This window comes from Tachypleus tridentatus, chromosome 11 (assembly GCF_004210375.1).
Source record: "Tachypleus tridentatus isolate NWPU-2018 chromosome 11, ASM421037v1, whole genome shotgun sequence".
Lineage (NCBI taxonomy): Eukaryota > Metazoa > Arthropoda > Merostomata > Xiphosura > Limulidae > Tachypleus > Tachypleus tridentatus.
In genome coordinates, this window is record NC_134835.1 from 27,452,037 (window position 1) to 27,472,772 (window position 20,736).

The 20,736-nt window shown below is 33.3% G+C and overlaps 1 long non-coding RNA gene across 1 annotated transcript; it reads left to right on the top strand.

The window, feature by feature from the left end:
• Positions 1-1,073: 1,073 nt before the first annotated feature.
• Positions 1,074-20,497, top strand: LOC143231816 (uncharacterized). Its single transcript, XR_013017216.1, has 3 exons — positions 1,074-1,306; positions 16,756-17,048; positions 20,028-20,497. It is a non-coding gene; the product is annotated as an uncharacterized LOC143231816 (long non-coding RNA).
• Positions 20,498-20,736: the final 239 nt, after the last annotated feature.

Sequence of the window (20,736 nt, forward strand, 5' to 3'; positions counted from 1 at the left end):
AAAAAAGTAAAAAGAAAGAAACACTTATTGTTCCTGATACAAATTATTTAAAGTTGGAATATCGTCCAAAGAACACTTGTTGTTCCTGATACAAATTATTTGAAGTTGGAATATCGTCCAAAGAAAACTTATTGTTCCTGATACAAATTATTTAAAGTTGGAATATCGTCTAAAGAACACTTGTTGTTCCTGATACAAATTATTTGAAGTTGGAATATCGTCCAAAGAAAACTTATTGTTCCTGATACAAATTATTTAAAGTTGGAATATCGTCCAAATAACACTTATTGTTCCTGATACAAATTATTTGAAGTTGGAATATCGTCCAAAGAAAACTTATTGTTCCTGATACAAATTATTCAAAGTTGGAATATCGTCCAATGAAACTCCTTGGTTAATTCCAAAATATTTATCTATATATTTTCTAAATTCCAGTAAAACAAGTCCTGTAACAGATATAATATTTTTAGTTAAATAACTTTTAATATAGGAAGAACATCTCCTTGTAGTTAATGTTCTTTTTTTCCCATGGTAATTTCAGCATCTAATGGTACATGAAAACAATATATTTTGCTTGATGTTAATATGAAACGTGCATCGAAATATATAAGATGTCTGGGAGTAAAGAGCAAGGCATTCTCTCCTGCAGTTGTACTGTACATTAATTTCTATCTTGTCTGTAATGTGTCACGTATGTATATTACTATTGTTTATTTTTCCCATCAAGATAGGTTTGCACACATGAATTCATAACTTAACAGTACCCTACAGCTGCGTTTTGACATTCCATCGCTGAATATGGACCACGAATCGTAAATTACTTATAGTTTTTTAATCTTACCTGAATTTCCTTTATTACGACGCAGTCATTTAACAGTATAACCACGTATCCGGTTTTGTCCTTTTATCCACGTTACATTTGGTCCACATTCCATATTTCTAGTTTGTTGGAATGTAAAACGTCTTCGTTATTTTTCAAATCTGTTTCTCCATCACTGACGGAGGTGCCGCTCTTACCGAGACTGGCGTATTAAAGTCGTTAACCATAGCTCCACGGCGTGCTCCGGGCTAATACTGCAGAAAAAAAAAAAACGAACAGAGCTTTCAGTCACTCTTGTTTTAAGCTTCGAGTGCAAGTGGTCTTAAAACAGCATTTAGGTATTAACTACGCCAGAATAAACGTATTTTGAAGACGTAAAACAGCAAAGTTGTGTTGAGTAAATACCTCATCGTGTAATTAGGAGCAGAAGACATAAAAATTCATTAAGGACTTCTCGAAGTTACATATAGACAGTAACTAATTCAGGTAAGCAAATTACTGTTATTTTGGTAAGTTTCTTATACAACCAGCTTGAATTAAAATTAAAGAGACTACTTACGTGGATAATTCTAGCTACATATTAGTCGTCTTTTTACCCCGTGCTGGTTTATGTCCCTCTTTAACTGGTTTTGGCTGTACAACTTAAGTATCATTTTTAATTTTAATAAAATGACTCATAATGTGATTTATACCAGGTATTAAAGACGCAGAAATTATTTGAAGCTTGTGTTGATAGTGGGTAGAAAACATTTCAAATAATGTTAAACTACAGATTTTTATTTTTGTCTATGACTCCATGTCATAGTTTGTGTACCTTCTAATGATGGATAAACATCTCAGTTGGTTGACTGTCAATTACAATAGATAATTTAATAGAACATTTGTAAATTTTATTTAAAAACTGAAACTTTGTAGCCAAGTTGTGTTTCCAAACAAGTTAAGTTTTGGAAAAGTCTAATAATTATGGAAATCCTGTTTTGAATTAAAAGTTCATGGGACAGTTAATAACAAAATTGACGTAAATATATGGGAAATACCATAAAATTTTACCAGTTTATTCTCGTAATGATGTTTCAGTTGCTGATCAACGATAAACTTGGGATATTGTAACGCTAGAATTCTAGATTTGATCTCTGTGATGAGCACAACATAGATTGCACATTGTGCATTTTTGCCCTCGACTACAAACAAGTAACCATATACCGCTAACCACATATACAGCTTACGTTTGTAAGTTACATATTTTAATCTTGAACAAAACAATATAAGTTACATTGGTAACTGGTTTTATGGTACAGAAAAAAATTCCGGTGGTATATAATTTACAATCAAGTACAACAATCTGACTGAAACTACAGCAACGTAACAATCAAGTACAACAATCTGACTGAAACTACAGCAACGTAACAATCAAGTACAACAATCTGATTGAGACTACAGCAACGTAACAATCAAGTACAACAATCTGACTGAAACTACAGCAACGTAACAATCAAGTACAACAATCTGACTGAAACTACAGCAACGTAACAATCAAGTACAACAATCTGATTGAAACTACAGCAACGTAACAATCAAGTACAACAATCTGACTGAAACTACAGCAACGTAACAATCAAGTACAACAATCTGACTGAAACTACAGCAACGTAACAATCAAGTACAACAATCTGATTGAGACTACAGCAACGTAACAATGTACAACAATCTGACTGAAACTACAGCAACGTAACAATCAAGTACAACAATCTGACTGAAACTACAGCAACGTAACAATCAAGTACAACAATCTGATTGAGACTACAGCAACGTAACAATCAAGTACAACAATCTGATTGAGACTATAACAATGTAACACTCCAATAAAACAATCTGATTGAAGCTACAGCAGAAAACTAAAACCTATAACTATTATTTTCATCAACTACGCAACCTCGCTGTTAACGATGTTGTTACTGTAAAGCCAGATTTCTTTGTCTATACAAAACTTCCGGTAGTAGTCACTATTATTGTACATACAGCGTTCATTCATCACTAGTTTATGCTTCTCTGAACATATCCACAAACAAAAAAGGTTTGATTATTTTTAATATATGGAAATAAAACAGGTCTGTTTCAAGTAAAAATTAATGAATATTTCAACATACCAAAAATAACTAAAAACGGAAACAATAACATCAAGTCTTACATTTAGCCTAGTGCTCATTATTTAAATAATTTTGATTAATGGATTAACACATTTCTTTATATATTAAAGTGGAGATCTTAACAATCAACTGAACAAACTGTTCTTTTAAACTGAACTCTTGAAGAAAGGCCTGTAAGAAGTAAAACGTCTAGAGATAAGTTAAAAGGTTAGAACTTCAAACACTTATCTTTGTGAAATATAAGTCAGTGACACATCAATGTGAAATTCAATTTTGTTATTATGTATTTGGTTAATAATCTAGATGAGTACATTAATCTAAAGAAAAATCAAAAAGAAATCTAGCCTAATTTATTTTTATAAGTTAACATAAAACATTGGTCAAAGAAGTCGCATTTTACTCAAATAGCTTTTTAAATAATAAGGAATAAACAATATCTTCAAGTTGTTCTTTGATATGAATAAAATCCTTTAACATCTTCAAGTTCTTCTTTGATATGAATAAAATCCTTCTTTTAAGTTTGTGCTCATAAATATAAAAAATGTTAAAATGTGTTCGTTTTATACAATATATCTTTTGAATGACAATATAAATGTCTAACTGAGGTTTTAGGGCTCTTGTCTGGTGTTTTAAATATTATAAATTTCCCTGCGCTGTGGCGCCACTGATCATAGGAAGAAAAAGTTATGCCCTCTACATTCAAATTTCGTTTACGGTTAATAACACAACATGGCCGACGTTAAACTGAGAGCGTTCACAGATACGTTATATAGTGACATGGCTGATGCTTCATTAAGTTGGTTAGTTTAGAGAACGTCTTTTTAAAGGTTCCATTCTACCTATTACTGAAATCAGGCACGAGGAAACATCGAACTAGTACCTGTAAAAGGTGGATATTGTTATTTTAACACTATGTTCTTAAATGAAAATCTAACATTCTATAAGTATCGAAGTTGTTTGTTTAAAACCTTGGAATTCTTTAAGTAGAGAAATGATGTTAGTAACACGACAGTACAGTTATATTAGATAATAAACGGATACATCTAACACATGAAGGAAAACTGGTTAAAAGTGGTTAACTCTTTTATTACTAAACGTCTTTTCAATACGTAACTTTTCAGTTGTAATCCTTGTTGTAAAGTTAGCTCTCAATATTTCATATATACGTGAAATTCATAATACCTGGTCACTTAGAAAATGGACGAATCTTTGGATGATTCTATTCGTGGAGTTATAGGTTATTAGGCGGTTGTACTCAGTGTTATTTTCATTAATTTCAATAGCACCCGTACATGCATCTCTATACACATCCATGTTTAATACGTAACCCAACACGTTTCCATACTGTTTGCGGTAAATCAGTACAATCACGCTTGGATTTTCGTAGATGTCAAGTCAAGTTGATAAAGTTTCATTTTTGTTGTATCATTAGAATTTTGTAGGGTAAGGAGGTTCTAGTATTTTACATCTTTGAAACCCCACCCGCTGGCTCAGCGTCAAGTCTGAGAAATTATAACGCTAAAAATTGGGTGTTGACAACCGTGATGGGTAGAACACAGATAGTTCGTTGTGTATCTTTGTGTTTAGCGACAAAACACACTAAACAACAAGACATTTTTGACAAAATTATACTTTCTTAAGAAATGACATTTAAATACAAGGATTGAACTTTTTATTTATGAAAAATCTTATAGTATTTTATGGTCATTCACTTAATAAATATCTTTCTTCCGTTTAAGACATTGCAAAATTTCTGGAAGATCGAGTGTCTGTTCGTTGGATAATAAAAAAACAGTGAATTTTATCACTAGAAAGCCTACTGTTAAGATAATTTTTTCGTGATTATTTTAAAGTTGTTGTTTACTCTAAACGTTAAGTGTTGGCGGAGTGGGTTTGAAAGAGTTTTCACTGTTTTTTTAAACCACGAAAACTACCTGCCTCCCCCCGCTAGTACAGCGGTATGTCTACGGATTTATAACCCTAAAATCAGGGGTTCGATTTCCCTCGGTGGACTCAGCAGAGAGTCCGATGTGGCTTATAAATGTATTAGAACTTTAGATTTGAAGCACAAAATTACTGAGCCAATATAATAATCACTAAAACTGGAATGGCTCTAAATAAACAAGCAAAGCTAATAAGTGTTGTATGCCAGAGATATTTTGTAAGACAACAGTGATAAAAGTTTATTTACAGAGAATACCAGTTATAAAGTTCACGCTTGTGTTCTTACGTGAACTCCAAAGATTGGATGTTCGAGAATGAAATATATGTTTTGTTTGTTAATCGGTTCCTTATGGCGGGGTTTGGAAGAGGTCTGATCTTAATACTTTTGACAAACTTATTTCAGTGTTAGTGTCTTACGACGGATGATAACTTTTAACCTCACTTAAAAAATAATAAATAGATTGAAGTAACGAAGTCGTAAAAAATGGGAACAATTTGAAGTACATCATTTTAAGGTGTAGTAACTTGAAATACAGGAATACGCCATATATCAGGCCCAGAATAGCCCATGATGCGTATTTGTGTTTAACTCTTTCAAAAGCTCAGTCCTTGATGGATTATTTGCGTGCTTCTAATGTGTATAAGCTTTGAACTGTCTATAATTCAAACATACCCAAGAAACGGTGTGAAAACTAAACCTTATTACGTAACAAATGATAAGGTAATTTTAAACGTTATATTACTTATATTATTATTGTTAACCTTAACACTTGTGTTATGTAAGATATGACATGTTAACCTTAATACCTTTATTACGTAAGGGATTACAAGTAAACTATGGACTATTTAAGATACAATGTGTTTACTTTAACACCTGTATTAAGTAAGATATGGTATGTTAATTTTAACACTATAGTAAGTAAGAGATAATACGTTCACCTAAACACCTGTATTTCGTAAGAGAAGACATGTTAACCGTAACATTTCTATTACATAAAATACGATACGTTAGCTTTAACACCTGTATTAAGTAATATATGGTATGTTAATTTTAACACTATAGTAAGTAAGAGATAATACGTTCACCTAAACACCTGTATTTCGTAAGAGAAGACATGTTAACTGTAACATTTGTATTACATAAAATACGATACGTTAGCTTTAACACCTGTATTAAAGATATACGAGGAACTAAATATTTACAGTTCGGCAGAAGTCTTAATTATTGATCAAAGTGACTACTAGTCACTACGTAGGACCAAAATTAAATAATCAAACAGCTCTATCGATTGTGATATATTGTTTATTAATTCTGTGAACCACTTCAGCAAGTACTTCTTAACATGTGTTCGTACGAAAACAAAACTGAAACCATTCAGTAAGCTAACTGTGTCAATAACACTGAGCCACTTTTTAAAATGTACTGTTGCTTGGCAGATTACAAAGGTAACAAAAAACAACAACGTACACGTGTCTGCGTTTTGGGTCTAATAGTTTTCATTACACTTTCAACAAAAGGAGCGGCGCGAAGACAAACATTCACGTGTTGACCGTGACCCAAGAACGTGTCTGCAGAAAAAACAAAAAAGAACCAACCTAAACAGTTTGGAATCAAAACACGCAATATGCAATAGTTACAACAGGCGATGATTATCTGTAATGGCTGTGTAATGGATATTCTTGCAAATGTTACAAAGATCTTGGAACACTACGAACATTTCTCTACATGACTGAGCCGTGTCTGCTTGAACACTGAATCAATCCAGATATAAACATCACAGGTTTTACAAAGCACATTCTCTATCAATACAGGTGTGACAAAGACGGTTTTATACGGATACAAAAAATAAAATGTGTGTAATTCAAACAAAGTAGCCTCATGGAAGACATGGTGCGGACTCAACCTATAACGTGTTGAACTTTGAAAAGAAAACAACCAGTTATAGGTTTGATACAGTGGCTTACAAACTGTGGAAGATAAACTAGTATGTACAGTACACAGAGCCTGATTAAATACTCTTAAAATGAAATTTAAAGAATTCAAACTAGATTTTGAAGCTCATCTTATATTTATTTAGCTTTCTTAAGTTTCTAAAAAAAATTCAGACTTTCACCTGATACAGGAATATAATGTCGAAACCGGCTACTAAGAATGCGATAAACTATTTTTTGTAGTGTAAGAATTCTTGTCTCTTAACCTAATAATAAAGTCCCGAAATTAACTTGTTTTGGTTGTTTTTGTCCTAATCACAACGTACCGAGAATGTATTCGGATTTTAAACAACGCATGTTTCAGTGTGTTTTTTTTTTTAAATTATTTTGTTTCTCCATGAATCAGATTTTGTTCTGCTTTTTGCTCCTAATATTATCGTAGTATCAAGGTCTTCGTAATAATACAAAAGGTTAAATTGCATTATACACTTCAGAACAAAGTATCAATCCGCGTGTGTCATATTAGAAACAGAACATAACAATATTTAAATCATTACTATGGAAATAAACGTATAGTTTTCCTTGCATATGTTCAGCTCCATACTTTTATCAGTTAGCGCACGAGAGAAACGAATGGAAACTGATGCATGGCTTTCAACCACTAAACAACACATGCTTTAAGTCAAAGACAGCTTATCGCGTTGTTTAATAGAATATTTTTTATGCAAAAATACATTGCCTGTAATTTAGATGAAGAGATTTCCATTTATATTCATATTTTACCCGAGTTTACAGTAAAAAACAAGATTATAATGCTAAGATATTCACTGAGCGTAAATAATTTGTAGACTTCATTATTCCATAGCCTTGGATATTCACAAATAGTTTCTACTAGTTTTTGTTTATAAAGTTAAACTACTTATCTGTTTGCTGCGCCTATAAAAATCGTCTAATATAGATAATGGAGCGATTTTACGTTGCGTCAGATACATACGGTTCAATATTTATATTTACGTGGGGATCTTCGTTGAACGACAACTAATCAACAATTGCAGGCACGTTTCTTACCTGTTAAACAGGGATGGCGGATGGCCATTGCATCTTGTTCTCTAAAGGACTATTTTAGTTTCTTAGTTTAATGTGGCAACAGTCAGAGCCTAGAAAACTGAACGTTAGGAGTGAGGTACCATCAGGACAACAGATGAAAAGTAAATGATGGCTCTCTTCTACGTTTTCAAAGTAAAAACATCCTTTATTTCTACCTTAGTGTCATGAACGCCAATGAAAGTGCATGATTCGAACCATAACAGTTGTGATGGCTGTAAAAGAATAGTCGCCTGAGGGACATTGGTAAAGGTGCCACCAAATCGTCAAGCGGAGATAAAGGTACAATCGTGCTTTGAAATTTATGGATGTTGGTATTTCTGATGTTATATGGTAAATAATTAATGTGTGTTACAGTTACGTTTAGGGCTAGGGAGTAGACAGTCGTTGTTGGCCCGCGTCTTTCTTCTTTTTTGTGAGTTACTTCGACGTGCAAGAATCCCGCAGTGCGGCCTACTAGGTCGAAGCCACACCTACGCGTCACTTTTCGGCCAATCAGCGAGTTGCTGCAGTGATAAACATAAATCTTTCTGAAAAATCGCACTGACTTTGCAGTGAGTTGGAAGTCGGATAAGATGTTGAAGTAGCCAGTTAGGCTGGTATGCATTGCCTCCAGGACCAACGGTCCACGAGCCAATCAGAAGAAGGTGTGTTTTTTTTATGTCGCTCCATCAGATCATGCTTGTGTTGTGATGTATTTGGTCTTGGTATTATAACATTCCTAAAAGTTCAGAAAACTTGGGGAAGTCATGATTAATCGCGCCGGCAAGTGAGATGAGGAACCCTTCATCCTATACGATAGCTTTCAACTCCCTTTCGTATATCTTAACGCCGGCAACTCAGAGACGATAGCCTTCTACACTTGAGATTAACTCGAAAGATTTATAGAGAGTTTTCAAACCTCCAGATTACTCCTTCTCTCAAGGGACATCATTAAACTCTGTGGAAGAAAGTCCATACTATCTACGACTTGAATGTGTCAAAACTGATACTTCCAGACAACCAGTAAAGTACTTATACATTGGAATACTTTCAGTAGCACTTAATGAGATTTGTCAAGACTTTGAAATAATTCTGCATTGAGACACTGATGTCGAAAAAGTTATATACATGCATAAATATATGCAGCATTTTTCAACTTAGAATTGAGTAAACAATTTCTAAATAGACCTATTCAATATTGGCACATGTCGTATGAAGGAAACCATAAATACGTGTTTCGAAAAACCTTAAAACCACATCATATTATAAATATATATTTTACAACAGACCTCAGCTTTAAATTCTATAATAAATAACTAGCGTTCCATTCGTTTCTTAAAATGAATATATGATAATAATAATTATAGCCTTATAGTTATTTGAATAAATTCCAGTAACAAGATGTTTTATATAGAACGTTTGATAACATTTCACTGACGAACGTATTTTCGCAGTGCCTGGAAGATATCTTTTAGCGTTCCACATTTTGATAAACTTTTAAAATTGAACCATTCAAAAAATTCACCAATGGCACCACACCAAACAACAAATAGCGGGGTGTAGACAACAATGTTTTTGAATATAATACTCGAGTCAGATACTCGGAATGTGCGAACTCCAACAATATGCCTGAATATTATGATTAACAATTTGCGTCTAAAGATTCAGAAGTTAAGTCTTAAGACTATATGTATGAAAATTGTTGATTTCGAGAGTTCAGATATTAAAGTTAACAACATGTGTTTAATAATTCAGAAAGATAACAGAATACGTGTCTGAGAATTTAATTTTGAGTTTTCTTAAGCATATCTGAGTAAATTTATGAAATTATAAGAAATTTATACCTTTATCTTTCGTCGTTTTTTCGAACAACTGGTGAGGCTATAAATATCAGACGAGTAACACTGTACTGTGCTTTTCTTACCGAAGTTATTCGAAGGTTTGAAACAAATGTAGAAAAGGCTTAGTTAGTGTGACGTTCACTACGAAATTACGCAACAGTTATATGGACTTTACAATTTTAATAAGCATACTCAATTTAATACGTTTACCTGAGACGTATGTTACAAATATTTTCTTTGAACCTTCTAATTACAGCTATTTAATGAATTCAAAACGAAACACGTGTCTTATTTTAAACTTCAGATTAAACTATTCGACTTTTTTTCTCGTTTTTTGCTAAACTATGAATTACATTAATCAAAAAGTAAAAAGTTAAGTTTTCTGTAATAAATCACAGTTGGATTATTTCGAATTAACATATGATGTTTCAATAAGAATTCAATACGATAATAACAGCGTTTTTTAGAACAACTGATTCACCTTTTAATGTTCTCATTGGACCAGAAGTTTGACCAGTTTATTATCAAGTCAGAGTGTGTACAATAACAAGCTTGTTAGTGCAAGAATTTGTATCAAACATTCTCTGTTTTCTGGATAAGACACACTCTGCAAAAACGAGAACACAGCTGAAACATAAATGGTATATCCAAGCCAACTGATTTACTCCATCAAAAAATAACTAGTAATTCTAAGAACTTATGAATTAAAGCAAAGAAGAATATGATGTGTCAATCACACTGTATTTAGGCCCGGCATAGCCAGGTGGTTAGGGCGCTCGACAAGCAATCTAAGGGGCATGGGTTCGAATCTCCATCCCAAAAAACTTGTTTGTGAATTCAACAGCGGAGTTGTTAGAATGTGAGAGTCAATCCCACTATTCGATGGTAAAAGAGTAGCCCAATAGTTGGCGGTGGATGGTGATGACTAGCTGCCTTTCCTATAATCTTATACTGCTAAATTAGGGACGGATAGCGCAGATAGCCCTCGTGTAGCTTTGCGCGAAATTCAAAATAAACAAACGCACTGCACCTGTTCATAACCAGTGCCGAAGAGGTCTTTTGCATGATATGAGGGTTTATATAATGCACTTAAATTGTGCAGTTTGCTATCTATTATACGATATATGTAAAGAGAATGATTTTGTTTGGTTTTTGTTTGTTTTGGAATTTCGCACAAAGCTACTCGAGGGCTATCTGTGCTAGCCGTCCCTAATTTAGCAGTGTAAGACTAGAGGGAAGGCAGCTAGTCATTACCACCCACCGCCAACTCTTGGGCTACTCTTTTACCAACAAAAAGTGGGATTGACCGTCACATTATAACGCCCCCATGGCTGGGAGGGCGAGCATGTTTTGGCGCGACTCGGGCGCGAACCCGCGACCCTCAGATTACGAAGTGCACGCCTTAACGCGCTAGGCCATGTCAGGCCGAAGAGAATGAAGACGACATATTTCAATGATATTGGATCTCAAAAAGTTATTGTTTAGCAGTGAGCACATTTATTCCGGCTGTAAGATAACGTCGCCATGTTTGTTTACACGACCAGTTTCACGGCTGATTCATACACTGCATTACAAGAAAACCATCAGAGAGACGTTTCGGATAAATAAGCAATTTCACAATAACTAATTGAATAATATATACCTTCGTAAACGAATCTGTGAAATCAATACCAAATAGAGCTACGTGAGCGAACAAAATTAGATAAAAAGGAACAGATCTAATGAAACAAGTGTTGGACATACCTTCTATTTAGATTGCTTTAAACACATTGAAACAGAGAGTTTCATAATAATAGATGAGGAATAACACGTTCTGTTCAACAACTTAAAATAGTAGAGACTGTATATCTGTTCCAAACACCAATAACTGAAACCTTAATGATCGTGTTACGTCACATGGGCCTGGCATGGCCAAGCGCGTTAAGGCGTGCGCTTCGTAACCTGAGGGTCGCGGGTTCGCGCCCGAGTCGCGCCAAACATGCTCGCCCTGCCAGCCGTGGGGGCGTTATAATGTTACGGTCAATCCCACTATTCGTTGGTAAAAGAGTAGCCCAAGAGTTGGCGGTGGATGGTGATGACTAGCTGCCTTCCCTCTAGTCTTACACTACTTAATTAGGGACGGCTAGCACAGATAGCCCTCGAGTAGCTTTGTGCGAAATTCCAAAACAAACAAACAAACAAACAAACAAACAAACGTGTTACGTCACAAGCAACTAGCGACGATGAAACTGAAGTTTCTGATGTGGAAAAAAAAATCACAAAAGCCGCTAAATAATAACAGCTCTTGGTAAGGTATGACCTCAGCACATGAGGGTTTAAAAATACCAACAAATCGAATGTCGTCTTGCTCCATGTCTCCATGAGGTTCAGCCTAAGGAGTTATAACCCTTAAATTATAGGTTCGGACAAGGCTTTTCTTTAAATTGTTACTTCATGAGTAATCAGGTAACTTCAACTGACACAACTCAACAAAATGTATACCTTTCGTAAATTCGGGGTTACTTTTTCCTACTAACCGAGACCACCAAGATAACATGACAAGTTACGAAATTATACCAAAATCAGTTGAAGTATTTCTGTTGGTTAAACGTGGTGGCGTCTTCTATTGTTTTTGAGTTGTTCTAATAATGCGTATTTAGTCTGATTATATGATTATCAGTACTGGAGAAAAATTAAGCACATAGAAGGAAGTTGATTTCACAATCTAAGGTTTCATAGGAAACGGTTTCAGTATCTTCTTTAACGTCATCACATCTGAAACCACAACACGAACAAGACGCCGAATGGTTACTTATGAGTAAATAATATTTTTGTTTGGAATTAACCACACAGTTACACAATCTGCTATCTGTTCTCTGCCCGCCACGGGGATATCGAAACTCGGTTTCGAGCGGTGTGAATCCAGAGACATATCGCTGCGCCATTAGTGGAAGCCTTCTTCAAGATCGGCCCGGCATGGCCAGATGAGTTAAGGCGTTCGACTCGTAATCTGAGGGTCGCGAGTTCGAATACCCGTTACACCAATCATGCTCGCCTTTTCAGCCGGGGTGCGTTATAATGTGACAGTCTCTCCCACTATTCGTTAGTAAAAGAGTAGCCCAAGAGTTGGCGGTGGGTAGTGATGACTAGCTGCCTTCTCTCTTGTCTTACACTGCTAAACTAGGGACGGCTAGCGCAGATAGCCCTCGAGTAGCTTTGCGCAAAATTCAAAAACAAACAAACAAACAAACAATTCTTCAAGATCTATCGCTAAAACAATAAAACTGTTGGATATTAACTAAAACCAAAGGGCAGGAAAGTTTCTTTGAAATTTCTAAATAACAGTAAATATTCAACATGTTTACAGCTTCATTACTTGTTTACTTATTTGGTGACATTCAAATCTTAACTAATTAATGCGTATTTATTTTGTTTTAATATAATGTGATATTAAAGATCCTGCACTGCACGGTCTGTGTCAGAAATAAATCAGATAACTGTAAAAAAACCAAAAAACAACTGAAGTGTTGTCGCTAAACTGTAAACAAAAACGGAACAACGACACGATAGTTTAACAATGGGGTAAAATTGGTATTACAACTTAGTTAATGATTTTGAGGGGAATATTTGACGCCTAAAACATCATATGCGTGACAAATATAATCAAACCTTCAAGAACTTCTGTTGAAGGTGCTCCAGCTATACACGAATTAATCAGCAGCCACCTCGAACAACGAAGAAAAAACGGTTTTAAAGCAGTGTGTCTAAAGTGCAATATATATAAATATTGTACAACGATAATTCCGTTTCCTTCTCTAAACTCACACCTCAAGAAAAATAAACGTTTTTCCACCGAATATTTTATTTTTTCTCTGTGAGGTAGCCAGCCGAATTTTCACCCACATTCTGTCAGTTCGTCGTAAGAAACGACCTACAGTTCTTAGGGGTGCTAATGATTTACATGTATACATATGATGGTTTGTTAAAATAAGCTGGGTGTTGTTTTCACCTGTCGGCAAAAGTCACAAACCAGTAAGTCTCCAAAGACAGCGAATTTTGGCTGATCGCCTCTATTTATGTATTTATTTGTAAAATCCTATGCACTTGCTAAAATAAAGGCCTACGAGTAATCATATTTATTTTGCTACATTTTTGTGTTTTAATAGAGGGGTGGAGGGTTGAAATTCCCAAGACAATGTGTAAAAAATGTTTTGAAATGATTCTATGTTTGTAACAATGAGAGAAAACCAAAAACGTGTTTGTAACAATGAGAGAAAACCAAAAAAACGTGTTTGTAACAATGAGAGAAAACCAAAAACGTGTTTGTAACAATTAGAGAAAACCAAAAACGTGTTTGTAACAATGAGAGAAAACCAAAAACGTCTGAGAGAAGGTATGGGTTGAATTGCCAAAGACAATGTTTGAAATATATATTTTAAATTTATTATATGTTCGTCATAAAGACAGAACAAACAATGTTTGAGAGAGGGATGAATGAGTTGAAGTGTAAAAATTTGTTTTGAAATGATTATGTGTTCGCAACAAAGAGAAAAACAGAGAAATAAAGTGATGTTTATCAGCGTAATGCTTTATCATACTTTAATTATAGTCACAGAAAATAATAACATAGGTCTCATTTGAACCATATTAACGTGTTTCAAGTGTTACAATGCACTTCTTTAACGGGATCTTAGCATAAGAGTTTGTACCATGCAAACTGGTGAAGTTATTTTTAACGTATAGCATAGGGCCTTTTGCGTGAAAAATACAGTGTGAGACAAAATGTAGAAGTAATGTTTGTTATTAAACACTAAGGTACTTTGTGAGCTATCTATACTCTGTCCACCAAACAGAGGATTAGATCTTTTAAGGATTTCGTGAAGCTGTGAAATAAGAAAAATATTGTGTCTTATTATCTTGATGTAATTCATAATACTTCGCCTTCGAGATATATTATTAGTTTTCTTCGACGGACGAGTTCAGAAATAAATTAAACGCGTTATTCAAAGTGAAGATATAACGGTTTAATTTACAATTTTGTGCATTTTGATTTCATGTTTTAAATTGAGTATCTTCACTTCACAAAGTCTTGTGAATATGAAACAACATATCAAGGCCTATGTTTGAAATGTACAAGTATCACACAGGCTGCTTAACATATAGTAATTTATCAGTGTGTTATTGATGTATGTTGCTTGATATCTGCTAACATTTGTATACCACTTCATACACACAGGCTACTTAATAATTATTAATTTATTAGTGCGTCCAAGTGTGTTATTGAAATATAAAAGTTTTGGTCTTTGTTAACATTTGTATACCACTTAATACCTCATAATTAATTAAATACTTTTGATGACGCATTTAATTACAGATTCATAAACGCAAAGCATCTAGTGCGCATCACATATAGTTAACTACATAAACATATACTTACAGATAATATACGTATATGGTTGTGATATTACGAAAACATTTTATGTATATAAACACATACTTTGATTCATATAATTAACTACCCAAAAATATACTGATAAAAGTGTTTACTTACAAACAATACTCATGTATTATATATCGGTTTGTGTACGTGTAATATCATACAAACACTTTATTTGTTTGCACATGTTTTCAGCCATTGTTTTACTCTTAGAAATAACTTATAATAAACACTGATAAATGTGTGAAATTCTTTAGTGTGTTATTTTAAATAAATGCATATTTATATTCAGAATTCTACATAAAGAAGTAGAAACGGTCTTAATTTTGTGTACACTGATTAAAGCAAAGGTTAAGAACTGACCTTAAAATCTAACTTTGGCAGCTTGAGTTTAATAAACCTGACCTTAAGGAGGTCAACTAGCCTTCTGTCAATCACCGCCTTCAGTTTTATGAGGTCTAAAATTATCAACGTTGATTTTGTCTGAGATTATAGATTGGTGAATGATACCTTACGCGAGCTAATGTTTCCAGAAAGCCTTCAAGATTAGTGTATACTACAGTATATAAGAACGACCCATTTATTATACAGAATAACTCCTTTGAAGACACTTTATAAAAGTCATAAATATATTAATGTGTGTTATACAGATGAGTGCATCCTTGTACTTTATATATTATTTCGTCAAGAGAGGAAACTGGACTCATTTTACAGGATGAGAAATGAGGATATTTATATAAAAGTTGGATACATTACCTTATAAAATCTTAGAATAAAATCACTTATCATTGCGCGAATTTGATTTCATATAATGAGTTAACTATTGGATTTTTTTTCTCGGCGTATTATCGTGTCACGTTGAAATATATAGCAAAAAATTAAACCATTAGATTTATTAGTTTACTTGTCTCTCTTCCATTTACTAAATCTTTAAAAAATATTACACAAATTTAAGGCTCTATTTACGATAACAACAACAAAAAGAAACTTCTAGATTATTCCGTATCATTATATTTAACCAGACCCTAATCGACAGTTAATCTTTGAATGTATTCTGTTATCAGTTTTTTTAGGTGTATGACTTTTACTGTTAGACTTAATTAGCTCCATTTCAATCTTTATGGACTTAAATTGACTCAATGCACACTGATGATGACATTCCTGGCGAAACCATAGTCGTAACATATAAAATAATTGTGAAACGTGTGACTATCTGTATTTATCTCCGTTTTGTAATTACTGCACATGGAAAGTTTTCACTTCCTTTTATTTATCTTTTTTTGTAAAAGAACAGAAGACATTACGGCCACTGGTGACTAGTGTAAAACTTAGATAGCACCAGTAAAAGAGAGATAAGTCGAATAGTTTGGTAAGCAGTATTATATTGGAATAAATTTTAATCTAACTAACAAATCATCTTTCAGACCGTCAGACGAACTCTGTTAAGTTGTTTCTAAAGTTTAATTACAGAACATTTGTAGCTCATTATTCGGTTAAACATTTATTAAACTAAAATCTTCATATTTACCGAAGTTTATATTTTTCACATCTTTTAATATTTTTTTCCAGGTGTCACTGCAGTACGTCTCAATGGATGTTTTAACGTAAACCAAGAGTAACATGGTCTTTTGGTTTGTTTTGAATTTCGCACAAAGCTTCACGAGGACTATCTGCGCTAGCCGTCCCTAATTTAGCAGTGTGTGACTAGAGGGAAGGCAGCTAGTCACCACAACCCACCGCCAACTCTTGGGCTACTCTTTTATTAACGAATAGTGGGAAAGACCGTTACCTTATAACGTTCCCACGGCTGAAAGATAATGAAAGTAAACGATTTCTTTCAGTCAGATTGACCAAGGAAGTAGGTAAGTCATTTTATTTTTCTTTGTTCTCAGATTATATGTGTTTAATATGTGTCCTTTGTATTTCTTATTCCTAAAATAAACAACAAAAAGAGAAATGTGTTTATCACTCTTTGATTTAATAAAACGTAAACAGTTCGTATTATTCAGTAATATATTTATTTTGTAAACCTTGTACATTGTTTCCAGAATAAAAGGAATTTAAACTTAAGTTAGAAGACTCGTAATCATCACGTGAGGCTGACACATCAAATAGTCTTGTAGGCTGCAGATGATTTATGCATAACAATAAGTTATTTTTGTTAATAACGTTAAAGGTAGAATACAGCAATAATATTTATAAGATTGTTTTTGAATTTCACGCATAGCTACAGGAGGGCTATCTGCACTAGCCGTCCCTAATTTAGAAGTGGAAGACTAGAAAAGAGGTAAATCTTTTACTAACGAATAGTGGATTTAACCGAAATGTTATAACGTCCCAACAGCTGAAATAATGAGGATTCAAACCCGCGGCCCTCAGATTATGAGTCAAACACTCTGGCCGCCTGGCCATGACGGACCCAATGTTATAAGTAATACATAGAATACAAATAGCTTTATAAGCATAACATTAAAGTTGGTTAGTGATTTTCCCAGCTAATCTTTGCATAGTTCCAGGTCTTTCGATATGTTTAATAAAGCTATCTCTTATATTGTGAACTAGGACTAATTATGTAGCTCGTTAAGTGTAATACCTCTTTATGAATAAAAACGAACATAAAACCATAATTTACAACACGATCCCCTCGTACTTGTCACCATCTCTGAGACACGTATTTCAAAAAAACGATCTTCATTAACAACCGATATATCCGAAAGTGCTGAGCAAAGAATGCATTTTCACTGATTTATCTTGAGGGCGGATCAGATAATCTTGAGTTGTGTGCACTCGCAAACTTCGTGCACTAACGGATACCCAAGAGTTTTCACAAGGTATGATTCCCATATTTACTTTACTTGGAAGAAGAGTAAATATAAATCATGTCAATCAATGTGCAACACTTGAATTAATATCTACTAATCAATGTGCAACACTTGAATTAATATCTACTAATCAATGTGCAACACTTGGATTAATATCTACTAATCAATGTGCAACATTTGGATTAATATCTACTTATCAATGTGCAACACTTGGATTAATATCTACTAAACCTACCGCAACACTTGAATTAATATCTACTAATCAATGTGCAACACTTGGATTGATATCTACTTATCAATGTGCAACACTTGAATTAATATCTACTAATCAATGTGCAACATTAATATCTACTAATCAATTGCAACATTTGGATTAATATCTATCAATGTGCAAATTTGGATTAATATCTACTTATCAATGCAACACTTGTGCAACACTTGAATTAATATCTACTAATCAATGTGCAACACTTGGATTGATATCTACTTATCAATGTGCAACACTTGAATTAATATCTACTAATCAATGTGCAACACTTGGATTAATATCTACTAATCCTACTGCAACATGTGGAGTAATATCCTACATTATTTATTTCTGTTTAAGCTTAATTTAAGCATGACGGGTGAATAATCAAGATTTAGGTTTATAATGTATTATAAACGTATAATACCGTATATGCACATTATTAGAAACACAATATCTGAATATATGTTGAGTTGATTATTATACTTTATAAATAATTAATATAAAATATTTTACGTAAGACTGATAACCTATTATCATTCGATTGTATTTATTAATAACGTACGCAAACAAAACAAATACTGATTTGTAAGTTATTCTTCATGCTGGCAATTCGTTTCACAATATTCGAAGTTTACAAGGAAGTAATGGCAAACAAACCGTGTGATTTTCGTTTCTTTTATGATAAAAGATTCTATATTTGTAGTTTTTAGTTGTATATTTTTTCTATCGTCGAACTAATCACGATTTTGTCACAAACAATTTCGAAACTTTTTCTTTTTGTAAAAAATATATAACAGTATGCGTTGTTTGTTATATTGTACATGTGATTATATATGATATTACAAGTGTGTCTTAACAATAGTTGAACTTATTTCATCAACGAAATATTTGTTGTCTACTATAATACAACTAGAATTTTACACGAAACTACAGCTTTGTTCAACATAAAATACCTGAAACTATTCAGCTTGAAAACATGCAACATTGTACTTTGTCTTTATAATACACCTAGAATTACACATGATGTTACAGTTTTGTTTGACAAGACAATACCTAAAAACATATCTCTTTCAAAATATGCGACATTATCCGTTTCTCTTGTACCACACCTAGATTATAAATGTTACTATGGTTTTGTTTCACACAACAATATTTAAAACGTTTTTTTGCTCTGAATTAACAACGCCTATTATACACAAGTAAGATTAAATTTGTTTTTTGAATTTCGCCTAAAGCTACTAAAGGGCTATCTGCGCTAGCCGTCTCTAATTTTGCAGTGTAAGACTAGAGGGAAGGCAACTAGTCATCACCACCCACCGCCAACTCTTGGGCTACTCTTTTACCAAAGAATAGTAGGATTGACCATCACATTAAAACGCCTCCACGGCTGAAATAGCGAGCATGTTTGGTGCGACCGGAATTTGAACCCGCGCACCTCAGATTAAGAGTCGAACGCCTTAACCCACAGGACCATGGCCAGCCGATAAGATTAAGACACGAGTGTAATGAAAAAACACATTAGGGGTACTGGTATACAAAAAATACAAGGGTTGTAAGTATCTCTCAGAGAAGAAAGTACAGAGAATGACTAAGTCCATTCTATTTCGTTATCTCTGGTAGTATTTCGTACTTAAATGGTTTAGGCCTTCGTTTTACGTATTAAGCTCAGTTAATAGCTGGGTTTTTATACTAGTACTATAAGTTAATGGTATTATTCAATTTTTTTCATTTTTGTGAGAATTTCATTGCAAATCTATATTTCATTTCAGAATGATGCTGGACATTGAAACATGAAGCATGGTACATTGACGACTAGAAACCAGAAGCTTTAATACTCTAGGTCCACACCGAAGAAGGGTATGATGTATAGAGAGAGTGTATTTTAAACAAATAACGGTTTAAACAATACTTTAAACAAATAATAGTTCAAACAATACTTCTAACAGTTAACGATTCAAACAATACTTCCAACAGATAACGGTTTAAACAATACTTACAACAAGTAACAGTTTAGACAATACTTACAACAAGTAATGTTTTAAATATTAGACATTTGATTTATTCAATATTGTTACATATAATTAATGGTACATATAATGATGTTACATATAATTAATGATACATATAATGATGTTACAAATAAATAATTAATGGTACATATAATGATGTACCACATAATTAATGGTACATATAATGATGTACCACATAATTAAAACACAATGAAATATTCTGTGAGAAGGTTAATTTAATATCGGTCTTGTTAATGTATTTATGATACCAAGTTAAACAATAAACGATTCTTAAAATAAAATGTTAACATATATCTATATTATCTTTTTTTCCTGTAATTTAACATCTTTTATATGTATATACATTTAACAAAATTAGAAGTTGTAGCTAGTGCAGGTTATTAAAAATTATATTGACATCTAGTAGTTTATAAGTAATTTAAAAATATATATATATTAGAAAAATTGG